The 17,422-nt window shown below is 36.3% G+C and overlaps 1 long non-coding RNA gene across 3 annotated transcripts; it reads left to right on the forward strand.

The window, feature by feature from the left end:
* The first annotated feature begins 13,371 nt into the window (after nucleotides 1-13,371).
* On the forward strand, nucleotides 13,372-16,882 carry LOC113342949. Of its 3 annotated transcripts, XR_003356928.1 has the most exons (4): nucleotides 13,372-14,624; nucleotides 14,792-15,167; nucleotides 15,961-16,106; nucleotides 16,206-16,882. It is a non-coding gene; the product is annotated as an uncharacterized LOC113342949 (long non-coding RNA). The 3 variants fall into 3 exon arrangements; XR_003356927.1 differs by having other exon boundaries at nucleotides 14,792-16,106; XR_003356929.1 differs by having other exon boundaries at nucleotides 14,840-16,106.
* The last annotated feature ends 540 nt before the right edge of the window (nucleotides 16,883-17,422 follow it).

Here is a 17,422-nt window from a genome sequence, read left to right on the forward strand (position 1 = left end):
AGACGAAGATGTTTGTGACTTCTTTATCTTGCCTATCGGAGAACTCTCACGATCTCAAGCCAATCAAAGATTTTACTCGTATGATAGAAGATGCAAGATCAGATCATACAACTACAATAAAAGTAGTATCAGTATGGCTTCACAATCCCAATGAAGTATTTAAGTCGTTAACCTGGTTTTAGAGAAGAAAACCAAAGGTTAAAGGAGAATCGACTCTAGCGAGCGCACTAGTATCACACAGACGTGTGGGGATTAGTTTTTCCCAATGCTAGATGTCTCCTTTATATAGACTTCAAATCAGGGTTTTTCCTTAGTTACAAAGCAATCCATATTCACCGTTAGATGAAAACCTGATTTAGATTCAAGCTAATATTTCTCAACCGTTAGATCGAAAACTTAGCTTGTCACACACACTTGGGTAGACGTTTACTGGGTTTGTGAAAACCATGCCCAAACGTGTAGGTGTATGTTGGTTCAACATAGTAACCCAAAAGGTTAACCATATGAGCATTTCATATTAACCTAGTTCTTCTTCACCATAAATAGTTCAATTGACTCAAATGAACTAGTTAGAGAGTTGTTCAATTTCTATGAGATCTTATGTAACTACACAAGACACAATTGGAACAATAATGATTCGATTCGATGAATCGGCTCATGAACTTTATAGCCACGGTTTGCATAAAGCATTCGTTAGTAATTTAAGTTTCATGTTCAGAGCATATCTAACCACTTAAGCTCACAAACAAGTTCGCGGAATTAAGGCAACGGGCAGAGTTTTCCAAACTCAGCAGAAAATCTCGGCAAAGAGACTTCCGCCAGTTCGCGAACTAGGTTCGCGGACTGAGTTCGCAGACTAAACACGCAAACGAGTTTTTGGAAAATCCCAGCAGCAATTCTCGGCAAGAGAACTTCCGTCAGTTCGCGGACTGAGTTCGCGGACTTAGCAAAGCCAATTCCTTCGGTTTCTCTCAATCAATAAAGTTCGAAAACTTCGGATTAAGGAATACATGATTATGTAATCTAAACTCTCATTCCAATCATTGGGACTTTTTCAGAGGACGTTATATAACCATTATTCACAGACCGTTTCACGTCAGAGCAATTCTCAAAGTAATTGAAACTTTTCATGACTTTCGTCACTAGGTGAAGATAAACTTGATCAAAGCGAAACGCTTTACCAACACACGGCTTCGAGAAAAAGATAAGTAGTGAATATCTGCTCGAAATGTCAAATGTGTACGATCCAGTCTATATAGCATACGACTTTTTGTCTTATATGAAGTAGGAGATAAAATAGATAGACTTTTGAGTGCTAGATAAGTTCAAGTCTCCACATACCTTTTTGTTGATGAAGTTCCACGGTTACTTGAGTAGATCTTCGTCGTTATATGATGAATCTCCATGAAGTCCTTGAGCTCAACTACACTTTTCTATCCTAGTCCGAGACTTAGCGATGTAGACTAGAAATCAAGACTCAAAGTTTTGATCACTAACATTGACAAACATGCTTGATATAGCAACGCATGCGAGGTCGACCGAGCTATGCTCTAACAATCTCCCCCTTTGTCAATTTTAGTGACAAAACTTTTAATACATATGGAATAAAAAAAAGATAAACTTTAGTGGCTCCTATTCCATAGTCTAATCTTCAACGTTCCTTGAAATCTTCGTCCTTCCAAGTACTCCAATGATCCCAAAGGTTGTAAGTTTAGCACCACCGTTGTTAAAGATCCGTAGCTATAACAATGAGAGAAATAGAGATTCTCGATTATTATTATACAGTGTCATAGTATCATTATGTAACATCAAAGTCCAATTGCATCACGACTTTAACAACAAGTCAATACTCCATCTCGATCATGGAAACCACTCCCCCTTACACAATGATCCGAAAACCATATGTATTTGTAGTGTGAACTACATTATTTCTCCCCCTTTTTGTCAATAAAATTGGCAAAGGTAAAAGAACGGGATCATAATGAAATTTCCACAAGAGATATTTCATAGACTAAAAGAAAAATACATACCAACTTAATTTAGATGCAATCATAAAGCCGAAGCTAAATGCGTTCATCAAGGAGTTTTAAGACACAAGATAACCCCTATAAAATTCCACAGCCGCACACCCCGCAAGATATTACCATTAAGCATAAGTTTAAAAGAATTCTCCCCCATTTGATGTCATTCCCGAAAGAACAACAAGAGCGACCTTAATTTCGAAAGAAAAGAAGGATTTTTTAATTGGACACCAAAAACCATGGAAATGATTTTCTATATCCAAAACTCAATCAAATTAATCACAAGTAAACCGATGATTAATTTAATTGGAATACGCAACTAAATCAAACCACAAAAGTGATCAATTTAATTAATTGTGCTCAACATAAGAAAACTCGCGGAGCTACGACTAAGATAACCACACGGAGATGACTACCTTAATCGTTCAAATACTCAACATAAGGAAAACCTTACGGAATATACGACTACATCAACCAATGGAACATGATTAGTATAGCCGTTCATATACTCAACACAAGAACTTGTGGAACATATGAAAAACTCAACTAGATTAATTACAAGAGAACCTATAATTAATCTAATTGGAATACACAACCAAACTAATCACCAGAGCAATCAATTTAATTGTCAAATGATTTTGCTCGACAAAAGAAGACTTTCGGAGCAAATAACTAAATAACCAATCAAGATGATTAATTTAGTTCAAGAATGCTCAAAATATAGCATCTCATGGAACAACCAACAAGGGCGCCAATATTAATCGATATAGTTGTAAGGTACTCAACATAAGATACACAATGGATCCTTCACGGTAAAACATAACAAAATGGATCAATGAAGATCAATACCGTGGATAACATACAAGGATCTATTCTATTTTCCATCATTATTTGCATAACGACATAATAGACTTTATCCTTGTCAAACAAAAGATTTCATCCTATTTTCCATCAAATAAATGACTGCATAGGCATAACTTTTGTAATTGTCAAAAGTCCATTCGTCCTTTCATCAATACGAATATCAATTTATGAACGACTTTACTTTTGACACAATATCGGACCTTCAAGTTCATGGATGCAAACAATACATATCCAATAAAAATATTGCAATACTTCAAAAAAGAATAATACTGCAATAATATCATCCTCCAAATATTTTTAGAATTTAAAAATCAATAAACCTAAAAATAAACATGAGAAGATGAAAACAAAAATAGCTATGTGTAGTCACAATCTTCGCTATTCAAAACGCTAGTTATTCTTCCAATTAAACCAAAAAGAAGACCTACTAGGTATCTAAACCTCTTGAAAATCATTTCACTTACCTTGAATATTCTTCTTGTATTCTCTATATTCTTCAATCTCATCCTCGATTAGGTCAATCCTTGATTCAAGACTATCCATTTTCTCTTCAAGTCTTTTGGAAGAAACTTCAAGTTCATTTTTCAGAGCAAGAACTTGTTCCAAGACGAGATTCATGGTTAAAGAGAGCTTATCAAACTGAGAGACAGTAGGGTTCTCATCAGAAGAAGAGACATGCTTATCATAGCACATCTCATTGTCAGAAGAAACGAAACGAATCTTCTTTGAAGGAAACATGACCGTCCATACATCACTTTCTTTACTTGAGAGACTAGAGGAGGACATGGTAGAAAAGATGATATGAGAAAGTTGAAGAGGTAGATATTTTAAAAGGGAATAAAGGTGTAGAAATCCCATAAACACCCTCTTTACCAAACCCTAACAGAAGTTAGTTATCCAAAAAGCTGGAGCCGTTCAGGAACAAGACCTGGTAAAAGCACAAACAGAAAATAACAAGATTATATTATAGTCCTCTTGTATATCATGATTCTTGTGTAAGAGGAAGAGAATACAATAACCATTTCTCAACAAGATTACTGAGCACAAGGCCTCCAATCCAAGGTTGGACTGGGATAATCCTTGCAAAGAGAGAAACCACCCATTATACTAGGTTTCTGCTTATCCATTTGAAAAGGATAGTTTTGAAGAACTTTCCTATCCAATGTAATCACAGTTTTAAAAAACTTGATTACTGATCTTTGCAAATCCTGCGCCGTTTTTGAAAACTCCTTTTTATGAAAGGTAAATTTCCTTTTCTTTTTCAAACAACGGTTAGATAGGCAGGATTGTGTTTGATTTATCTTGCTAAGAAGATTTTGAGAAGAACTCAAATGAACAGAGAGATTTGGTAGAGTCTTTTCTGAGATACTCCTGGAGTTTAACACAAACTCAGAGGAGGCTTGCTGACCCAACTCATGAGACACAGACGGACTTGTAATGAAAGAATCATGTGAATGATTTTCAGCAAAAATATTGTGAGAGTAATCATAGATTTCCTCAGGACAATAATCAAGAGTATTCATCCATGATTTAGTTATCTCTCTTACCTCCATTTCTGGATCTTTCAAAGTGACATGAACACTTTTATAGCACGCAAGACCAGTTTAATTAGTACGGATTTTCTGGATATTCTTATCATTTACTTAGACTAACGGAGTTTCTTTTTGAGACTTTCTTTTGCTACATCTCAGTATTTTCTTAAGTTTTTGTATAAACAGAGACAACGTAGAAATAAAACAATTCTCACTTTTGTCGTTCGTCAATTTAAGATGACAAGTCTTACAATCAGGAGAAGTGACACGATTGCTAGTCAATTGATGGTCATCTCTTGACATGTATTCGCGATCAAAAATTCTAAGTTTTCCGACAAGAGTGTTTCGCGAAAGAGTATTAAGGTTATTTCCCTCAGCGATGGCATGTCTTTTAGATTCGTATCTGGGTGGAAGCGATCGGAGGACTTTCATCACAATTTTCTTTTCAGGAATGGTCTTACCCAATGCACATGATGCATTAACAATTCAGACAATTTGTGATAAAAATCCTCAAACGATTCTTCTTCTGCCATATAAAGGTCTTCCCATTCGGAACTAATGTTTTGAAGCCTAGCTTCCTTTTCACTGGGGTTACCTTCAAAGACACTTTCTAAAATATTCCAAGCTTATTTAGACGTGGTGCACGAGGCCACATGATGTCAAAGGTTTGGAGTAATAGCATGCAAGATAACGTTCAACCCGTCGGATTTTTTCCTTGCAACAATTAACTCGGCTGCATCATACATAAATAATTCTTTAGGTACAAATGCATCATTTTCCATAACAACGGGAGTTGCATAGCCATTCATAACATAGATCCATGAACGGAAGTCACGCGACTAAAGAAATGTGCGCATAGAAACTTTCCACCATAGATAGTTTGAGCCATCGAAGACTGGTGGTACGTTTACAGAGATAGAACTTCTGTCCATAGAGTCAGATCGCTACAAACACAGACTGATGAGGTCTTAAACATGTTTGCCTGCTCTGATACCAATTGAAAAAGCGGGGGTCTAACAACACCACCCAATAATTCGATTAACAATCTGTATGGAAAAACTCCGAAATACTTTGCTAGAGAATCAACTAGACAGTCAGACTCAATCTAGATTAAAGTATCTCAAGGAGTCAATATCTCTCACTTGTTTTTATTTACTCAAGCTAAAACAATAGCGATTCTTTAATCAAACACAAGGAATAACTTGGACGGTACCAAAGACCAATATCCAAGGATTAATCAATATCAATCAACAACCAAAGGTTGGATTTCCAATTGATGAACAGAACCTGTATTTTTTCAATTATATAGAATATAATGCGGAAAAGAAATAACACAGACACCAAAAGTTTTGTTAACGAGAAAACCGCAAATGCAGAAAAACCCCGAGACCTAGTCCGGATTGAATACACACTGTATTAAGCCGCTACAGACACTAGCGTACTACAAGCTAACTTCGGAATGGACTATAGTTGAACCCCAATCAGTCTCCCACCGATCCAAGGTACAGTTGTACTCCTACGCCTCTGATCCCAGTAGGATACTGCGCACTTAATTCCCTTAAATGATCTCACCCACAACCAAGAGTTGTTGCAACCCAAAATCGCAGACTTGATAATAAACAATCTGTCTCACATAGAAAAGTCTATCAAAGGATAAATTTGTCTCCCACAGAAAAACCCTAGGTTTTTGTTCCGTCTTAAGATATAAAATCAAGGTGAACATGAACCAATTGATAATCCGGTCTTATATTCCCGAAGAACAGCCTAGATTAATCAATCACCTCTCAACAATCCTTCTTGACTACACAAGCCGTTTGTCGAGGAATCACAAACAGTGAGACGAAGATGTTTGTGACTTCTTTATCTTGCCTATCGGAGAACTCTCACGATCTCAAGCCAATCAAAGATTTTACTCGTACGATAGAAGATGCAAGATCAGATCATACAACTACAATAAAAGTAGTATCAGTATGGCTTCACAATCCCAATGAAGTATTTAAGTCGTTAACCTGGTTTTAGAGAAGAAAACCAAAGGTTAAAGGAGAATCGACTCTAGCGAGCGCACTAGTATCACACAGACGTGTGGGGATTATTTTTTTCCCAATGCTAGATGTCTCCTTTATATAGCCTTCAAATCAGGGTTTTGCCTTAGTTACAAAGCAATCCATATTCACCGTTAGATGAAAACCTGATTTAGATTCAAGCTAATATTTCCCAACCGTTAGATCGAAAACTTAGCTTGTCACACACACTTGGGTAGACATTTACTGGGTTTGTGAAAACCATGCCCAAACGTGTACGTGTATGTTGGTTCAACATAGTAACACAAAAGGTTAACCATATGAGCATTTCATATTAACCTAGTTCTTCTTCACCATAACTAGTTCAATTGACTCAAATGAACTAGTTAGAGAGTTGTTCAATTGCTATGAGATCTTATGTAACTACACAAGACACAACTGAAACAAAGATGATTCGTTTCGATGAATCGGCTCATGAACTTTATAGCCATGGTTTGCATAAAGCATTCCTTAGTAATTTAAGTTTCATGTTCAGAGCATATCTAACCACTTAAGCTCACAAACAAGTTCGCGGACTTAAGGGAACGGGCAGAGTTTTCCAAACTCAGCAGAAAATCTCGTCAAAGAGACTTCCGCCAGTTCGCGGACTAAACACGCAAATGAGTTTTTGGAAAATCCCAGCAGAAATTCTCGACAAGAGAACTTCAGTCAGTTCGCAGACTTGGCAAAGCCAATTCCTCCGATTTCTCTCAATCAACAAAGTTCGAAAACTTCGGATTAAGGAATACATGATTATGTAATCTAAACTCTCATTCCAATATTTGATACATTCTCAGAGGACGTTATATAGCCGTTATTCACATACCGTTTCACGTCAGAGAAATTCTCAAAGTAATTGAAACTTTTCATGACTTTCGTCACTAGGTGAAGATAAACTTGATCAAAGCAAAACGCTTTACCAACACACGATTTCGAGAAAAAGATAAGTAGTGAATACTCAGCTCGAAATGTCAAATGTGTATGATCCAGTCTATATAGCGTACGACTTTTTGTCTCATAAGAAGTAGGAGATAGAATAAATAGACTTTTGAGTGATAGATAAGTTCAAGTCTCACATACCTTTTTGTTGATGATGTTCCACGGTTCCTTGAGTAGATCTTCGTCGTGGTATGATGAATCTCCATGAAGTCCTTGAGCTCAACTACACTTTTCTATCCTAGTCCGAGACTTAGCTATGTAGATTAGAAATCAAGACTCATAGTTTTGATCACTAACATTGACAAACATGCTTGATATAGCAACGCATGCGAGGTCGACCGAGCTATGCTCTAACATCTCCGATAGGCAAGATAGAAAAGTAATCACAAACAAACTTCGTCTCATCGTTTGTGATTCCACAATAACTTGTTTCGCTAATCGATTAAATTTATTATGAGTTGATTGATAATACTAGGATGTTCTTCGGGAATATAAGTCGGTTTATCAACTGGTTCTGTTCACCTTGATTTATCAAAAGACGGAACAAAAACTCTTGGGTATTTCTGTGGGAGACAGATTTTTTCAATCCTATAGATTTTCTGTGTGAGACAGATTTGTCTATCAAGTCTTCGACTTTGGTTCGTAGAAACTCTTAGTTGTGGGTGAGATCAGCTAAGGGAATCAAGTGTGTAGTATCATGCTGGGATCAGAGAGGTAAGGAGCGCAACTGTACCTTGAATCAGTGTGAGATTGATTAGGGTTCAACTACAGTCCAGTCCGAAGTTAATTGGTAGTAGGCTAGTGTCTGTAGCGGCTTAATACAGTGTGGTGTTCAATCTGGACTAGGTCCCGGGGTTTTTTGCATTTGCAGTTTCCACGTTAACAAAATTCTAGTATCTGTGTTATTTCTTTTCCGCATTATATTTTTTTATATAAATGAAATATCACAGGTTGTGCGTTAAGATCAATCAATTAGAATATCCAACCTTTGGTTGTTGATTTAGATTGATTGACACTTGAACATTGGTCTTTGGTACCGTTCAAGAAACTCCTCTTATACTCAATCAGGTTCCCAGATTTCTATTTGCTGATTGCGGATCGAATTAAGAGTTAGAGATATTAAACTCTTTGATATACTTTAATCTAGATTGAGTCTGACTGTCTAGTTGATTCTCTAGAAAGTGTATTGGAGTAAGTCCTCTCAGATTGCCAAACGAATTGTTGGGTGTGGTTGTTAGACCCCCGGATTTTCAAAGTTACGACCCTTTTACAAAATATCTCATAAATAAAATATCTTTACATTTCTTTATACATGCTTTTGTTCTGTTTATCTGAATTTTGTTCTGTCTTTTATGTTTAAATCATATCAATATTTTCGCAAATCGTAACAAAGTGTCAATACGTACCAAAACATTGAGAGTTCCATCTCGGTCCTTGATAATGGTATCTCGTCTATTCATATTACACGAGAATGTGAAGCGTTGTTGTACCATGACATGTTTTTAATATGACTTTACCTCCTCATCTTTGTTCGCAGACCTACCCGTTATATATATTTAATCCAATTTTGAATCCCAATCCTCATATTTTAGTAGCGGGACGTGAACAATGACAATTTCATTATCAAGGAATCTATGATTGGCCATTTCCAATGTACACTTGTCGTGAAGTGAAGAGTTCTTTGGGATGCCTAGTACACCCTCACATTGTCTAGAAACTCTCGTTGGATTAAACACTACATATCCCTCGCATCAATCATGATTGTATTCTAGAATTGTTCCTTGTAGGTATATCGATCTCACATCGTCAAGTTGTCCAATTACTTCCTTAAATTCAGAAATTCTTTCTCTGAAACTCTTTGTCTTACTGTTGGAACAATATCACTGGTCTCAAAATAGGCATCGTCCCACCGGTTGTTCAAATGGGTCATTTTAGCTTGGGAACTGCAAGTAGATCCACATTGTACAACATATATAAGATCTTAGGTGAGAATATCAATAAGTAGAATAAAAAAATATAATAACTACACAATGTCAATTACCTGCAGAGAAGAGCGACACTCCCTCCGAGCTGATTCTTGTCCGTCCTGGTACACTTTCTAATCCCGTGCATATCAAGTGTACGCAGGGCACCCACTTCCCTAATAGTTTTCGGGAATCTTGTTTGGTGGTTCAACTAGCTGTCTATAGTTAGCGTTCATAGGATAACCTGAAACGTTAGGGAAGATAACATATCCCAAAATGTATAAGATATATTATCATTTGGTTGTAGCATGGACACGGTGCTCAGTCAACACTTCATTTTTACAAAGCTCATCAGTTCCCGAGAATTGTTCCCTCGAGCTCTTGAGATGGAAGATCCTTTACTTTGATGCACCTACTAACATATCTGAGTTCTTCTTCGTCTCATCCCAACCAAACACCTTCTTAGTAAAATAAAAAATCTTCAGATCAAGCTTATTTACGTTGTCGGGCCCCTTCACAGTTTTACCACCTATGCAAAGACCAGTAATCAACTTCACATCATTTGGAGTCAATGTTATTTTTTCATGCCGCAGAATGTAGAAACTATTTTTTCTGCATAATACCTCTCCAAGAGGGAAGAAACATGGGTTTGTCATATCCAGCACTGAATTCTTGATTGCAACCAAAAACCCCAGAGCATCTAAGAGCTCTCTTTTTTCATCTGTTTTGATATCCAGTGGTCGTTTTTCATCGTACCTTCTTTTGATTGGTATATAAGAAGACGCATGGCATCGGTATGATCATAAAAAACACATATATATAAAATATAATCAAAACATTAAACGAAAAATAAATGAGAGCTTAAATAACAGTTCGAGACATAGTATAAGGTGAGATAACTACGGTTGCTCATACGGAAGCAGTCCAACTCCGTTCGTACTCCCATACTAGATTTTATCAATAATCTGGTAACCCATAAATAAGTTGACCAGGGCCGTGAGGTAACATTTACATGACGTCGGAATGTATCCTCTAGTAGAATAACTAGTTCCGTTTTTACACTTTGTATACGTTTGTAGTGTTTGTAGTGTATTTACTATTGTATGTGTACAACATACGTGTCTAGTATTGATTGGTCAAGACAACGTCCATCCTGTCATGTGTTGTCTGGTTAGTTTCACATGTGTCTGTATAAAACTATAATCTGTATCTGTTTCTTTTCTAATGAAAATCACTTTCTGTAAGTATTAGATAATATCTAAGGTTTTGAATCCATTCAGGATCATGATTTTCTCCATTAAATCTCTGTTAATTTCTTCTTTAATTAATCTTTTTTAACCTTCAATCTTCTTTTTCTTCTATTTCTGATAATTTCTTTCTGTAACAATGTCAAGAAATCAAGAACCTCCGGAAAATTCAATATAGAACATCTATTCCTCTTCATAATTTATCTAATATTATACCTCTCAAACTTCAATATGATAATTTCTTGACATGGAAGACCTTAATCACCCCTGTGTTGAAGAAATTTCATGTTTTGGGTTATGTTACTAGGGAAATTCCATGTCCTGATGAATTTGGAGACAAGAACAACTCAAACAGTTAATCCTATATACACTTTATGGCAGGATATTGATACTACAATCTTATTATTTCTCAACAATTCAATTTCTCCAAATGTTATTTCTTATGTTGGTGGATCTACAACTGCAATGGAATTGTGGGATGCTTTAAGTGAAAGGTTTGGCTCTTCCTCATCAACTCATTTTATTCAATTGAGAACGAAGTTACAAAATACCAAATTAGGTGATTCCTTTGTTACTACTTACATATATGAAATTAGTAAAATTCATGATTCTCTTGTTGCTTGTGGACCAACCATTAGTGATAGTGAATTACTTGACTCTGTTCTTAGAGCTTTACCTTTAGAATATTTATATTTTTGTTCCTCTATTACAGTCAGAGATCCACCAGTTACCTTTAGAAATTTACATAATATTTTGCTCAGCGAAGAAATCATTCTTTCTGAATCTAAATAATTCATTATGAATGATGCTCATTCCAAAGCTTTTCTTGGAAATTGCAATTCGAGTGAATCTACTTCTACTTCTAATAATATATTTACAGAAAGTAATTTTCATTAGAAAAGAAAGAGATATAGATTATAGTTTTTATAAACACAGGTAAAAGTAACCAAATAGCATATGACAGGCTGGACAATGTCTTTACCAATCAACAGTGGACACGTACGCAGACAATAATAAATACACTACAAACGTAACCGAAGTGTAAAATACAGAACTAGTTATTCTACTAGGCCCCCTTAAATTAAAGGGGAGAAATCACCTTGAGTTTGTTCTTTAGAAAAGCAATTCTTGGTCCTGCAAGTCCTTTTGTAAAGATATCAGCCAGTTGTTGCATAATAGAGATATAAGAAGTCTTCGGAGATTTGGACTACACTAATTCTCTAATAAAATGATAGATAGATTCTTTATTCTACTGTGGAGAATATGGTTTGAAGTAAGAGATATTGAGCTTTTTTTATCACATAGCAGTTGAGGAGAAGTAGATAGAAAATTGTACAGGTCCTTGAGAAGCTGACATACCCATAAAATTTTTGCAGCTATGCAAACACTTATACTTTGCTTCTGTGGAGCTTCTAAAGATGGTTGCTTTTTAGCAGACCAAGATATTGGATTAATACAAATCATGATTTTAATCTAAACAACATTCTACATGTGCCTAAAATCATCTAATAATCTGATTTGTGTCCATAAGTTTGCTAGTGACAATACTTATTCATTGACCTTTGATTCAACTAGTTATTTTACTATCCTCCTCTTTTCCTATGTGGTCCTTTTGGAGCCTTTCCTTTACGTTCTTTACCTTGTTGTTGATCTTCTTGGCCTCCTTCTTTTTCGTTATCAATTTCACCGTCACTGCTTCGTTGTCAATTTCACCACCTTCTTCTTTTTCATTGTCGCTTTAGCTTTATCCCCATGATCCCATATGTATGATGTTTAGCAGCCAAATTATTACCCTCCTTTTGACAAGGTCCCATACTCGGAAGAGAAGCAATATTAAGATCACGTGTCTCGTTAGCTCTCTTTTCGGCTTGCTTTTGCTTTCCCTAGTTATCTATAGAGAACATGACGATACACGATAAACAACAATCAAATCCAAGTAAATACCGAAAGTCAAAGTTCATCCATCAAGATACATCCATATAGACCGATTCCTAAACAATATAATTGGTCGACGAGGGTGTGTATAAGCACCGATTCTTATCTAAAACATATCCATGACATTTGAGCATTTATCCGCACAAAATCGCTCCATATAACCTCTTATATTGAACGATTATTCTCTTAACAATTGAGAAACCAAAGACTCCACAATCTGTTGGTATGGACATTAATATCCAGTTTTAGTGAACATAACCAACATTAATATGTCTATTTTTGCAAACCAGGATCCGTTGATGTGGACATGAACATCCAAATCCACTATGATGTAATGTTTTTCGACCGCGAAATATTCCAAAAACAACCTGTGACGTGAACATAAACATCAACCGATTAAGGTTTTATAGGATTGAATTGCTGCACGATTAGCTTAGTTACATGGTGGACAATCTGGAATGACAGGAACGCTAGACTTTATGGAAATAAAAGAAGAACCTTGGCTCAACTCATAATCTCAGTCAAGTGTACTTTGTATAATTAGTCTAGAAACACTAATCTTTTCGAGGGGTACTAATTGGAATGTTGTAATTGATAATAGCTAATTGTATTCTCTTTATGTGTCATCACTTGATGAATCCTGAATTTTTCAATGAATTTGCCCTTTTTCTTGTCATAAAAAAGAAATACATTAGCGTAGTTACATCCACATAAATGAGATGAGAATTATTGTCACCGAAGTTGCAAGTACTCCACAACCTATTTGTGGACCATGGGGTGGAAATACCTACCTCATTTTGGGTGTGTTTTTAGCCTCATTTCGGTTCCACTCCTATTCGAACCAATCTCACAGTTCTACTCTCTTCCTTGTTCTTTTTTGGGGTTCCGTGGTGCAATGTTTGGATCGTTGTTGTGTAAATCAGGGGGAACTCTGGAAAGGGCAACTGCCATCATCATCAATGGAGAATCTTCTTCTTCATCATCATTAGCAGCTAAGTATTCTTTTCCCTTTACATTTCAAAATCAAAATGTTTTCGTAATTTCAAAATCTAGGGTTACTTGAACCTTCTCCCCCTTCTCTACTACTACTACTAGTTACAGTAATAGTGACGTTACTTCTTCTTCTGATTATGGTTCTGAATTTGTTGCTTCATATCTTATTAATTCATGTGGATTTACCCAAGACAAAGCTATTTCTGCTTCTAAAAAACTCAATTTCAAAACCACTTCTAATCCAGATTCAGTTATTTCCCTATATAAAACATATGGATTTACTCACATTTCTAAACTAATCAATAAGTCTCCATTCATCCACTCATTTAATCCTCATAAAACCGTAAAACTCAAACTAGATTTCTTGAATTCTAAAGGAATTTATGATACTGAGCTTGCCAACTTATTCCCGATGTACCCAGCATTCCTGAGACAATGAATAATCCCTGTATTTGATATTCTCAAGAGCCTTGTTCGAAAAACGTAAGTAGATTGATTAGACGAAATAGGCTGGTCAGCATAAACCAAGTTAAAGGAGTTGTGATCAACATTGAGCTTTTAAGAGAAGAAGGCGTCCCTGAATCTAATATTTCTAAGTATTTAATCTTTGGACCAGGAGATTTTGCTGGAGATGCCCATAAATTCAAAGGGATTGTAGAAAAGGTTAAAGGAACGGGTTTTGACCATTTACAAACCAAGTTTCTTATAGCTATACATGGATTGGCATCTATGAGTGAAGTCAATTGGAAGAAGAAAATGGAGCTGTACAAGAGATGGGTTGGTCTGAGGATCAAATTCAATCAGTTGTTGCTGAAAACCCAAAAGTTTTTGATCATAGATTGAAGGAGAGGATAATCCCAAGGTGTTCATTTTAGTCTCCAGAGGTCTGATCAAGGAAAAAATTGCTATCGGCACATTCGCAAAAGCAGTAGACAAGTATTTTTTGGAGAAGTTTGTAATAAAGTATGAGCAAGAAGTTCCTGAACTAATGTAGATATTCCAAGGTCAGTTGAGTTACCAACAGCTGCTTCAGAACTGAAGTATTTTATGAGATGAATGCGCAGAACCGGTACGTTGATTATCTGAATTCACATATTTACAACATACATACTACCTTTTCATTTATACATGTAGTAAAATTTATGTCACCTCTTATGTATGAACAGCATGAATAACATATGTCATGGTGTAGTTGTTTGATTATTATTTCCATGTTTATCTATAACTGCTGTGCAGGATTCATGATTTTTGATTGCGAAACTAATGGATCTATACTTCGGGCAGGGAATGCCTCGATTGAGAGAAAGGAAGCGTATATTGGTTCTATGTGTTGTCTGGCAACATGGTACAATAGAAAATTGGATATATGAAAGCTTCACTTAGATTCGTTCTACGCTCCATTCCGATATCTATTATTTTAAAAGTCTACTGTCCTGCAACCACTGAATGGCCTTTGCGCAATAAGCTATCATATTGTGATTGGCTATTGGCAATCAGTCCTAGTTCCACCTCCTGCAGCATCAACATAAACTGTCATTGCTGCTAGCAGAACTGGGTGGCTTCATGGACAGGCTGTTGCAAAAGCTGCCAAGGAAGAGAAAGCACAAATCTGGTAATCATATTGTCTGCTTTACTGTTTTGGTTTTTCCGAGTATCATGAGTTAACCTACCTAGATCGACATTAAAAGTGACTGGCAGATTGGTTACTTTGAGGTTTTATTCAGTTGATAGACCAATGTAAGTCTCAGATATAAAAACCTACAATCAACAGTTTATTCTTTCTTGATAGATCTTGTGAATACTCATACATTCACAGAAAACCTTATTGTGGATTGATTTTGAGTTTTTGTTTAGCAAGTTGGAGTTTTTGTGGCAGTGTGAGATAGAAGTTGGTGCACTAAGACAAAGTTCTGATTTTGTTGCATTCTGAGAGAGTGTGGATCTTTCCTCACTTAGGAAGCGTTAGCTGCCACTAAGGATTTGGCATTTGATTTTGGTGAACTAGTGGGGAAAACCTTAGAGAAATTAGAGATGGATCAGTAATGTTAATAGGCGTCGATGAAATTAATATTAAGGTTGATAGGCACCCTGCGGAATAGTCCAAGATTGATCAGTACCCATCCTAAGGTGAATGCTAAGAAAACACACTAGTCCATCCATTCTGTATGGCTATGTGACTAAGAATTAACCACCAACTTTAAATACTAACTCCAACATTTCAGTTGACTGTATATGCATAATTCAACCATATTCAACAATTTGAGCAAGGCATTTCAGCAGGAAAAAACTTCAGGGTATAAAGTTGGATGTGGTCTAAATGATTAAAAATAGACCTACCAACAGATATCATTGTGCTGCTTCTTTGGTACCTGTTAGAAGAACCAATTGTAAATGTTTTATTACAGCTATGAACATGCATTCGCTCCCACAAGCAAGACTTACACATAAGATACTGAGTGCAGTAGCTCCTGGAAGTTATCGGCTGAATATCTGTGTTCATCCAAGGTTGCCCCCACCAAATATTTCGCTGCGCTCGGCAAACTATAACTCTGTAAGTTTGATTTTCTCTGGATTTCTTATTTATTTGGATACATGAAAGCTTCGCTTAGATTCGTTCTATGCTGCGTTCTGATATTTATTTCATTAACAGTCTACCGTCCCGCAACCACTGAATGGCCTTCGCTTAGTTGTCATATTGTAGCTATTGGCAATCCGTCAGAGTTCCGCCTCCTGCAGCATCAACATAATTGTCATTGCTGCTAGGAGAACTGGGCGTCTCCATGGACAGGCTGTTGCAAGAGCTGCCAGGGCAGACAAAACACAAGTCTGATGGTCATATTGTCTGTTTTGCTGTTTTAGTTTATACGAGCATCATGAGTTAATCTTCCTAGATTGATATTGAGAGTTACTGTCAGAAGGGTTATTTTGAAGTTTTATTTAGATAATAGACCAATGTAAGTCTTAGATATTTAAACCTACAACCAACAATTAATTCATTCTTAATAAATCTTGTGACCCTATTGTGGATTGATTTTGAATTTTTTTTGAAAAGTATGTTAGGAGTCTGTGTGAGATTGAAGTTTTGTGCACTAAGAGAAAGTTCTGATTTAGTTGCATTTTGAGAAAGTGCAGGTCTTGCCTCACTTAGGAAGCGTCAGCTGCCACTCTAGATTGGGCATTTGATTTTTGCTGAAACTAGTGAGAGAAAAAAAATGAATGTCTCAGAGATGAAGCACTGCCAGTTTCTAGGTATTGCACACTGCTGCAGTGATATGTAGTCCACAAAACACATGGAAATCTTAGAGAGGTGGACTCTGTAAGGTTGATTGGCACTCTAAGGAATAGTCCAAGGTCGATCAGTACCAATCCTCAGATGAAGGCTAAGAAAACGCACAGGTCCATCCATCCTGGATGGTCGTGTGGCTAAGAATTAACCACCAACTTTAAATACTAACTCCAGCATTTCAGTTGACAGTATATGCATGATTCGACCATATTCATCAAAATTTGAGCAGGGTATAGAAAAACATAATTCGACCATTTCAGTTGATAGTACATGCATAATTCGACCATTTTCAGTAGAAAAAAATATCAGGATATAAAGTTGGGTGTAGTACAAATGAATTAAAAACAGGCTTGCCAACAGATATCGCCATAGTGCTTGAACTGTATTATTACAGCTATAAACATCCATTCGCAAGTTGCACATATTATAGTGAGTGCACTACCTCCTGCAAGTTATTGACTGAAGATCCGTGTTCATCCATGGTTGCCCCCGCCAAATTTTTCCTTGTGCTCGACATACTGTAAATTTGATTTTCTCTGGATTTCTAATTTTTGATTTTTTGTATTTCGTTTCATTGTTCA

The sequence above is a fragment of the Papaver somniferum genome, unplaced genomic scaffold (genome assembly GCF_003573695.1).
Source record: "Papaver somniferum cultivar HN1 unplaced genomic scaffold, ASM357369v1 unplaced-scaffold_5, whole genome shotgun sequence".
In the NCBI taxonomy this organism is placed as follows: Eukaryota; Viridiplantae; Streptophyta; class Magnoliopsida; order Ranunculales; family Papaveraceae; genus Papaver; species Papaver somniferum.